General features: G+C 35.6%; 1 long non-coding RNA gene across 1 annotated transcript; it reads right to left on the bottom strand.

The window, feature by feature from the left end:
• Window positions 1–4,215: 4,215 nt before the first annotated feature.
• On the bottom strand, window positions 4,216–4,633 carry LOC118482995. Its single transcript, XR_004869431.1, has 3 exons — window positions 4,556–4,633; window positions 4,366–4,454; window positions 4,216–4,238 (listed from the first exon to the last, which is right to left on the bottom strand). It is a non-coding gene; the product is annotated as an uncharacterized LOC118482995 (long non-coding RNA).
• Window positions 4,634–10,816: the final 6,183 nt, after the last annotated feature.

The following is a 10,816-nucleotide window of genomic DNA, read 5'->3' as shown; positions in this document are numbered from 1 at the left end:
TTTTCACCCTTGATAAGGCAATACACAATTGACCATGAGAGAAGACCGATTGTTTGAGGTACAAACCAATTCTTGAAAGAGACTGACCTTGACTTTTGTTGATTGTCATTGCGAAACATACGACCAGTTAACGAAGGAGGCATGCACTTAGATTACAACCCCTTTAAAAATTACAATAAATTCCATTAAAAAATCTCATAAAAATTACAACATTTTTTGTCTTACACGTTGTGTTCACTACATTAAATTGATCCAACTTTTAATCGATCCCCAACCAATTATGATCCATAAAAAAAGTTGCCCATTTTAACTCAAAACCAACATCACCATTTTGCCACCTATGATTACCATTTTTTTTTAATTTGATACTACAAACTTAACTACTAAGCACCAAATTTGTGGAAAATGCGTCAGGGCTGTTGAAAATGGCTTTAGCATGATCAGACTAAGACCCTAGTATTACAGCAACACACATATATAGGAAAGGTTCCAAATTCCAATGAGGGTGTGGTCATGATCCTCATGACCACCATGACTTTCCACATAGGCATTATGTCATCCATCTTTAATCCACTATTCAAAACCACTACCCTAAAGGTGTGGTCATGGCCCAAACCACGATCCCCTTTATTTTTTTATTTATTTTTGTCTTAAAATTATCAAATAGGAGGGTCGTGGCACATTGCCCACCTTGTTAGCTAAATGATGGAATGTATACAACATACACTCAACAAATATGAAGTTCATATCTTCTCATGTTTTCTTTAAAGACATGTACTTCTGAGAAGTAAAGAATACAAAAGATATAAAAAATAGCCACAACAGTCACACATGAGGAATATATCTAAATAGCAACAATAGAATTGATACTTAACAAAGTGAATATATATATATATATATATATATATATATATATATATATAAAGTAGTGTTTAATATTTTGCCCGAATACCTTCAAGAGCTGAACAACAGAGGGAAGGAACTGCCTCGAGTCTTGAGGTGCTGCATAAGGTGAACTCTCTTCAAGGTTCTTGAGCAAGTCTGCTTTCCTTTCTTCAAGAAGCTGCAAAAGTAATTAATAATTAGCAAATGGACCATGATGAATATTATAGGATATACAATGGATAACTTCAATCTTAATTACGAAGTCAAAATACTAAGTCCAAGCTAAAATGACTGGTGCATAAGCTTAAAAAGTCAAAATAAAAGAAAATAATAATAAAGTCAAACCAACAAATTTCTTAGGTATAATAGAGAATAATACAAAATCTATCATAACTAAAAATTTTCATAAAAAAAGAAAAGTCCAAGAAAGATATAAAGAACTCAAGGACTTTAACTCTTCAGTACATGCATGGGCCTCTCGCAATGTTGAAACTGTCATTAACTGTTGATCTTTGCTCAACATCCATGTACAACCATTATAACCACTTGCCCACAAATCCAAAGACATGAACAAAAGAGTCTACTTTGTGGAGTTTTATAATCAATTACCTAAAAGAAAAATAAGAAAAAAAAAACTTGAACCATTTTATAAAAAGAATAAACATATAAAGATGACAACAATAAAAAACATGATGATATAAACTTCAAATCCAAACTGTTGTCAAGAAAAACAGTCTACAACAAAATGAGCTTCATTCATAAACCCTAACCCAAAACAATGCTTCAAGCACAAAGACACCATCAACACTAAGATTTGAATTTTTTTTTAGCATTTGTGATTTGGCCAAAAAAAAATATAAATGGCAAGCTTACCTGATAAGACGTCATAGGATGTTGCGATGACTCTAACACAACCCGATAGTGGAGTGCTAATCTGATTCAATGTTGTTTGTGATTCCATATAGAAATAGTAATGTGATGGAAGGTTGACCTGAATAGCAATTTAAAATTAACAAATGAAAAACTAAAAAGAATAATGCCCCCAAAAAATAAAACTTTCAGTTAAAATAACTCATTAGACTGAATTTGGTGATTAGATTAAGCAGTTCCCTTTGAGAAGTCACCAACAAAATAAGGAGTAATAGTTCGTTTTAGGGATGGAATCATATCTCTGCAATAGAAAAAAGTAAAGATGAACTAATGAAACCCTAACTGATATACGTATCCAGATCTTGACATACGCATCCATTAATTAGATCAAAAAGATCCTATACTGATATACGCTCTGTGTATAAACAGATAGTTGCTGGTAAAGCAGGAGCCTCTAATATTTAGATAGAGTCACAGCTTATACGAAAATTCATCAAGAAAAAAAAACCACAAAAAGAACCCAAAATCAACATTGATAGTTTGTTAAAAGATATAAGTGTACCTCTGATTGCGAGAAATCCACACCAAACAATCGTTGAAGGAGGAGATTATCTAGAAATCCATTAACAAAAGCATTTGATTTGTTACCAAATCGACACTGTTTAAACAATATGAACCCTAATTTCAGATTTGGAAATTGAACTTAGAATCAAAATCTGAAGAAGAAGAAAAAAACAACAGGGAAGAAGAGTCTAACCTTGATCTTGAACGTTTGATCCATTGTCTTCGCATAGATTAATTGTCAAAGTGCAAGGACTGCCTTCGATTTAGGGTTAGTGATATGCAATAAGATTGAAAGGGAAGGGTTTAAACAAAATGGAAAGTCTGGATTGATTGATATCGTGTGAGCAAAAAAAGAGATTTGAGTGAGAAGAGAGATGGCACTGTGAATGAGAGAAAAGAGAATAGAGGAATACAGATTGCCGCCCAAACTTTTATTCTCTTGATTAAGAGAATCTCCACATCAGCTATTTGGAGGCCTAAAAACTTTTTACAGCATTTACAGAGAATTGGCAACAGTGGTAGTCACCAGAACGTTTGTCAGCGTCTTGAACCAGCATCGTCAGAAATCGTCTTGGGTTACCAGAAGCTTGTTAGAGAAGATAGAGCAACCGGAATGGTTCAAACGTCACTAAGAGGTTCGATCTATTACCGCAGACCACCAAGAACCTATATATTAATTAAACATAAGATATGATTAAATTAATTAAAAATAAGATATGATTAAATAGTCAATGATGAATAAACAAAGAAATGATTTGACTTTTCCACTTGACCATCTATGAACTTTGACCATTCCACTGACCATTGGTTTAATTTACTCCAAAACATTTTATAAGATTAGGCATAATGATACTCAAAATAGAAGGCAACCATGCTATTCCTGATCCGTTATAAGTTAACACTTATCCGACCCATTCAAGCTATTTGGCTCCATAACTAGGCCCGTACATGTTGACCCATCATACATGTCCAGCTAATCTCCTGATCCATGATCGACTTGTCCCATACTCGACCCGAAACGACCTGAAACATCAAGATTAACCCAACAACAACTGCAGAAATAACACCAAACATCAATAATTAAGAATTCATTCCCAAGTGGACAAATCATTCTTTGGTGTGCGCTTACCTTGAATTAGAAGGACTTTTGATGTCGGAATAGCTACAGCAGCCTGTGTTCCACCAGACAGAAACTCGGTTTTCTAGTTTTTCTTTTTCTTTTGCTCTTTTTTTTCTCTGACTCCCTCTTGAGATCAGCCTCTATTAAAAATAAATAAACAATGATGCGTAGAACACATAGGTAGGGGTGGGGTCAACAACATTTACAGTGCGTTACTTGTATCATCATAATAGTCAGCCATGTGCCCATGTCATAACCTAGGGTTCAACACAACAGTGTGTGAGTTAATGTTGAGGCCAGCTGCAAGCTACAATGTGCTAGAAGAAAAGTACAAATTCATACTAAAAAATTTGACTCGATAAGCTAATATCAAGAGCAGCTTAAGATCATTTAAACATTAACCCACCATAAACTGATGATTCATATTCTACTAAAAAGATTTGATCCTCATAAACCGCTTTAATGACATAGGCCACAACCATGGCAATGGCTTTGTGCCTTTCACACACAAAGCAAAACCTCATGTATAACAGACTAAAATATATTACATGTAAATTTAACCTAAAACCTTTTTTTTTTTCAAACGAATCACTGATTTTCAATTAGTAAATGGAATCAAATCAAGAAAAAACGATTAAAGAAATTAAAATCAAATTAAAGGTCACCTTAAGGCAGATCCTGATACCGATTTGTTGTTCAATTTTATATTTTTAGGTTGGTTGGCTACCCATTACGATGGTTGTGGGCTAGCCGCCACTGATTCCGCCACCAAAGATCACCACTCGAGTCTTCTTTCTACCTGAAGAATCATAGGGAGTTGACTAATTAACATTTGTCTCTCTGCATCAACTCTACGAAAATCTTACCTTGGTTTTAGTATGTGATAAGGATTGTGGACATTAATACGAATATTTAAAAAGATTTACCTGAGTCATGTTGGGCGATAACCATGCTAGTGTTTCTGGCGTTCATTTTATTGGATTCTTCATGCTCAACAACCCAGGCATGAGATCAACTGCCCTATTGAGCTTTTCAGTTTTAGTTGGCTTCAAAAAAAACAGCATAATGCGATCAGATAGCAAAATAAAAACAACAACATTCTCTGTAATGTCTTACTCATAAAGTAGGGCTGGGAAGGGTGAGATGTGGCAGACTTTTCCTCCATCCCAATAGATCGCTATTAGAAAGATGATAGTATAAATACATAAGTAGATTACGAAAGGGGTTATTCCTTTTGAGTCACTAATGTCGAGATAGTATAAAAACATTTACCCATCATGAGAGAGTCCACAAGGAGGTAATTGTTCTTGAAAGAATTTCATACAATAACAGATACGCAACATTGACCGTGCCAACAACATAAAGCAAGTTCATTGACATGTTTGGATCTCCATCTACACTCTCTTCACCACCATCCAATAATAAGTCTCCCACGTCCAGAACTTTTAGCTTCTTGTGATGCTGTGGAGTAGTACTCATGTCACAACCCGACCACGTAAAACAACAAAACGTGGCGAAAACGTCGGGGAGTGTTGTAACAGAATCATTGTTTCACAACCATGGGATAAATAATTTCGTTTTATTGAATAAATGAACTCATTGTTTTAATACAATCAAATAAGTACAACTATTATCTTCAAATTTTAAAGTCGCTAAGGCACGAGTCCATCCTAAGTGTAGCATGCATCAACAATCATCACATAACATCACCTGAAACATGTGTAAAAATAGGTACGTCAGCATAAAAATGACTGTGAGATACATAGGTTTTATTGTAATTAGGATTCATGACTTATGAGTTTAAAGAAAAGGTTTTAACAAAAATAGTCATGATCCTTGTAAAAAAAATGTTTTTGTTTTGTAAATCATATAAAAATCAATAAGAAAACAGATGATAATAAAGAAAGATGTATAAATAAATAATTAGGAAAAATGAGTTTATATATGTATATATATTGTCTGAAAAACAATATTTTGATAAAAAGGTTCATAGTATATATAAAAAAAATATATTTTAGTTTTAAGAAAGTCGGATAGGTAATATATTAAAATATATTTCAGTTCCAAAATTGTTAACCAAGTGTACTAAATAACGCCACGGTATGTAATGTGGTGAAAACACTTATATATAAGAAGTACCAGCGGCATATCTACCATGTTTTCATCATATTACACCCGTCCTGTTATCTAAACACTAACCCAAAAACCAGTCGTTAAATAAGTAGTATATTAAATATACTTTAGTTGTTAAAATAAATAGATTTTCAGTAGTATATCAAAAGTATGATTTGGATTTATAAATAACATATTAAACTATGCTTTGGTTATGAAAATAACATATCAAACTATGTTTTAATGATTAACAAAATATATGTTGGTTTTGTACAATATCACATATGAGAGCATATCAAACTATACTTTTGGGAGTATAACTAAATACACAAAAATAATGTGACTTAAGAATTCATTCAGACCTAGTGCATCAAAATACACCTTTGAGACAATAGGAATACCACAAAGGCAATCCCTATTTGGATGGAGCAACAAATTGGTTTCAGACATTCCATGACAACATGAATGGGGTGTCAAATCCTATAGCGCTATATCATACTACCAACCGGCCTGGTGAACCAAATAAGTACTATTCCAAACATTTATTTTATAATCTTCAAGAAAATTTTAGAGTTTAAACCATACATAATCATTCAGTTTGTATAAAGATAAGTACTAGTATGTATAATCAATTATACTTTTGAAAACAGGAACATAACAGATAGGTACACATGCTTCACCCCAAAACATTTGAAAACAGTAAAAGAGGGGACTATGTACTCACTTGAGAGTGCTTAGGAGTCTTGAACAACTACCAAGCAAGCTAGAGGGAGCACGGAATCAAACGGCACCTAATATTGATAACTACATAAATAAACCGGACCTAAATCGGAAGATTGGATAAGATGAGGTCTCGTAAACCAAATGAGTATGGGAACTCATATGATATGGTTTAACAAGGCCTACATACTAAAAGGAAACCTATCCTAAATGCTTACGACCCATCACGACCCGTTTAGGTAGCTTACGCTACTTTAACGCGTCGTTTGCGTAAAACGCGTTCGGACCGCCTAACTAGTCCTATGATAAGTATTATATGCCTAAACATGTTTAATTATGTTGTATAATCAGTTAAGTGACAAAAGTTTGGGTTACATATGCTTAAATATCCATTATGCATAAAAAGGGCATTTTGGTAATTTACTTAAGGCACATAAACTACCTATCATACAACTACTTAAACTAGGTGACTGTTGGGATTGAACCCTACCAAAGGAACATATAATGAAAGCCAAAACTGGATCAGAGCAGTGGATCCAGAATAAGCAGATGTTTGGCTGCAAGTCTCTCCCCTTGAAAGTGGTTTCAACATCTGCTGACCTCCTATCTGCTGATCATGCAAACTGCTGACCTACAACTGCTGATCAAGTCAAAGTCTGTTGAAGAAATAAAGCTCTGCTGCTCAATCTACTGCCTTGTTTAAAGCACTGCTGATCATGACAAGTACTGCTGGGTTCCCAGCAGTGGAAGGATGCAGCAGCTGTTTATGTTTACTTTATGTAATGAACTGTAACATCAGTAGTTAGTATAGCAGTGTTTGTATAGGTCAGTTGTTAAGAGTTTGTTAGGAGGTTAGATGTCACTTTCATGGTGACGTCAGCTTTGATGCTCAGTAGTTTGCTAGTGCCTATAAATAGAACAGTGCTCTGTACTGTTCTGTTTAGCTCTTTCACCATCATTCTTCCTGCACGAACAAATACTGAGCTCGGGCTGAGGGGGAGTTTGCAAATCATACATGCATTGTAATCAAAGTTTGAAATAAATTTAATCATTTGATTCTGTGTTGAAAATGTATGATTGAAAGCATTTCTTCTGTTTGATTGTGAAAAGTTTGCTTCCATTTAATTTCCGCTGCACTACTCTTCCATTATTCATCTAAATTCAAACACAAATCACAATCAATCCAAACTCAGATCCTAACAATTGGTATCAGAGCTTGGACAGTCAAATTTGATTTAACAATCATTTTGATGTAAATAGCTCAGCTCAAAATCGTTGATACTGATAGTTTGTTCGTTATGTTAAAAACAGAGCAAGGTTTAATCACTGATAAAGTTGATTAATCAGTGCCTGTAAACAACAGGATGTCGTCACAGTCTCAAGATGATAAGAATAACATTGGCTTGTTTTTTAAACCTCCTATGCTTAAAATAAATGAATACAACATCTGGGAGAGAAGGATGTGTCACATCCTTGCTCAACAGAACACTGGATGTTGGAGGTTTGTTGTTTTCGGTCCTCATGTTCCTATGGTGCCAAGTGCTGAGGACACCAAAAAGTTCGTTCCTAAACCAACTGAAAATTATACTGAATCTAATTTTCAGAAGTTCGAACTTGATGCCAAAGCATTTAGCATCATAGCCTCTGCATTACCCAATGAAATCTATGCTGGGCTGTTACATTGTAACAGTGCCAAAGAATTATGGGATGCATTGAAGGAACAATTTGGGGGAACGGAGGAGGTTATTGAAAACAACAGGGAAATTCTGAATCAGCAGTATGAAACATTTTGTCATATCAAAGGGGAGTCACTAACCCAACAATTTGAACGTTTCAGTTGTCTCTTCAGTGAACTAAGGCTTGTTAAAGTTACATTTCCAAATGCAACTCAAAATAGCAGGTTCCTTAGATCACTGCCCGAAAAATGGGACACAATTGCTTTTATCACCAGGAATTCAGCTGAATTCAAAGATCTGACCCTGACCCAACTCCATGGTAGACTCCTGACCTATGAAAGGGAGTTAAACTAGAAAAGGAAGTTGCAAGAGTCTGGAAAAGTTGCTGGTGACTATTCATTTGGCAGCACAACTCTATTTGGTCAGGAAGAATCTGGTAGCAGCAGTAAGGATCAGAGTTACGATCACTTTATTGGCATAACTGCTGGGGGTAATTTTAACAACTCTGATTCTCACTCTGTAAATTATGCTTTCACTGCAAATACTGAAAACCAGATGTCAGATAACTTGTGCTTTGAACTAAATGATTTGCAACATTTTGACCCCACTGACTTAGAAGAGATGGACATCTTGCATCAATTGGCTTTGCTTAGTGTTAGAATAAGCAAATTCTACAAAAGAACAAGGAGAAAATTCCCAGGGCTTCATGGGAATTTAAGGGTGGGGTTGGATAAGTCAAAAATCAAGTGTTACAAGTGTAATAGGCTAGGTCACTTTGCTAGGGAATGTAGGAGTCAAACCACTGGTCCCATAATTACTCACCCTGGCTCAAACCCTAGACCACAACAACAAAACACTGTGCACTATACCCAATATGCCCCTGCAGCACATGTTAACACTGCTCATTATGCTGCAACCCCTGTGCCTGTGCATTATGTTCAAACCATTGTTCCACAAATTCAGTATGTTCAGGCCCCTGTTCCTCAGGCACAAGTGCAACCTGTTGCACCTTAACAAGCTGCTCCAACAGTGACACAACCAGATCAGCAAAGCTTTTTCAAACAAGGCTTTGTTGATTGGAGTAGCATGCCTGATGAACTTGGTGATGAAAATTTTGCTCTCTATGCTTCTAATGATACTTTTGATGATGAATTTTGTTTGATGGCATTAGAGTCAATACCAGAAGGGGTTGAAACTGAAGGTGAACAGCTAAGTGCTGAAACAGTGGATGAAGTTGCTGAAGCAGTGGTTACTGCAGTTGCTGGTGAACTACTGCTGGGAGAAAATTCAGAAACCCTACTTGAACCACTGTCTGACCCCTGGTCCAAAGAAGACAAAAAGGAAGAAGAAAAAAAGAAAGCTGTTGAGGAAGAGTTAGAGCTGATGAAGAAGGTGATCATCAATGTGACTGTGCCATGATGGCTGCTGCTAAGGTATCACCTCAAGTTCTTGAAAAATTGTGTTCAGACAAATGTATTATTGCATTTGCTAACATCAAAGAGGTAAATGAAAACCTTAGGAACAAAATCTTATCTGATGAAGTCAAATTTGAAACGTCATTAAAAGAACTTAGAAACAAATTGGCTGAAAAAGATAAAGAGATCAGCAGTTTAAAAGAAGAGCAGAGCATAACCAAAACTCAACTCCAAACTATGGTAGAAAAATACCAAGTTTGCAAAAAGGAGTTGGAGTCTACCTAGATCACTTGTGAAAGATGGGTGGAGTCTTGTAAAGGGTATGAGGTTATGCTTGCAAAGCAGCTTGAAAGCAATGTCAAGTTTGGAATAGGACATAGAAAATATGATGAACTTGTAAACACTGCTGAAAAACAAGCTGGTTTAACTGAGATAATACCAACCAACAAAAATGGCCAAGAGGTTAAAATAACCGACAAACTTGGTAACAAAATTACTCTGGAAAGATCTGTGGGATCCTCAACTTTTGAGGAAATTGAGAAATACCAATTTAAACCCACATGGTCTGATGAGTGTGATATCCTGGAAAACTTCAAACCAATGGATTTCACAACCACTGATGGTGTAAAAGCTCCAAAAGCAAGAATCATTCCTATCAAAGATATCCCAACAGAGGTTCAAAACTCTGTTGCAAATGAATCTGAGAAAAGGAAGAAAAGAGAAAAATTAAAAACCTGTTTTGTGATTTTTGTGAAAAGAAGAATCATCTAACAAAAGACTGTTTTCATCTTAAAGCACATGATCTAAACAAAACAAATGTTATTGTTTCTGCTGAAAGCTGCACCATCTGTGGTAAAAATAACCACAAAACTAAGGAATGTGTGTATCTCAAAAACTTTGATGAAAAGAAGAAAGAGTACACTGCAAAAACATTCTTAAGTTCATCAGCATCATCTGTTAAGTTCACCAAGAAACAACCACTGTTCGTCCCAGTCCAAACAGCTGTCACAAAAAAGCTGAACCAAACATCTGTTCAAAGAGATGTTCAGGTGACTGATGCACCCCCTGCCAATCAATTCAAAAGAGGTAAGGGACAACCATCATACCATAGGATCCCACATGTTTATGAGACTTACAAAAAGCCCTCTAAACCCAAAGTGAACAGGTATCCTTTTGGTTATCAACAGATGATTGGTCAAGACCCCCAACAGTGGTTAGAGAAAAAAATTCTCAAAAATGTTCAAACCCCTGAGCTAACCACTGTCCATGCATCTGTCATCAGCCCAGACACTGTTGAGACCCCATCCAAAGCCTTATTGGCTTTTGAAACCTTAATGAACTAATCATTTTACTTCATGTGCAGGGAGCTTCTGCATGCTTAGATAGTCTTTGGTATGTAGACAGTGGAGGCTCCAGGGCACATGACAGGATGTAAAGCCCTACTCAAAGATTTC

Source organism: Helianthus annuus, chromosome 10 (genome assembly GCF_002127325.2).
Source record: "Helianthus annuus cultivar XRQ/B chromosome 10, HanXRQr2.0-SUNRISE, whole genome shotgun sequence".
In the NCBI taxonomy this organism is placed as follows: Eukaryota; Viridiplantae; Streptophyta; class Magnoliopsida; order Asterales; family Asteraceae; genus Helianthus; species Helianthus annuus.
The sequence above is the reverse complement of the archived record's forward strand: the minus strand, read 5'-3'. Positions and strand labels throughout refer to the sequence as shown.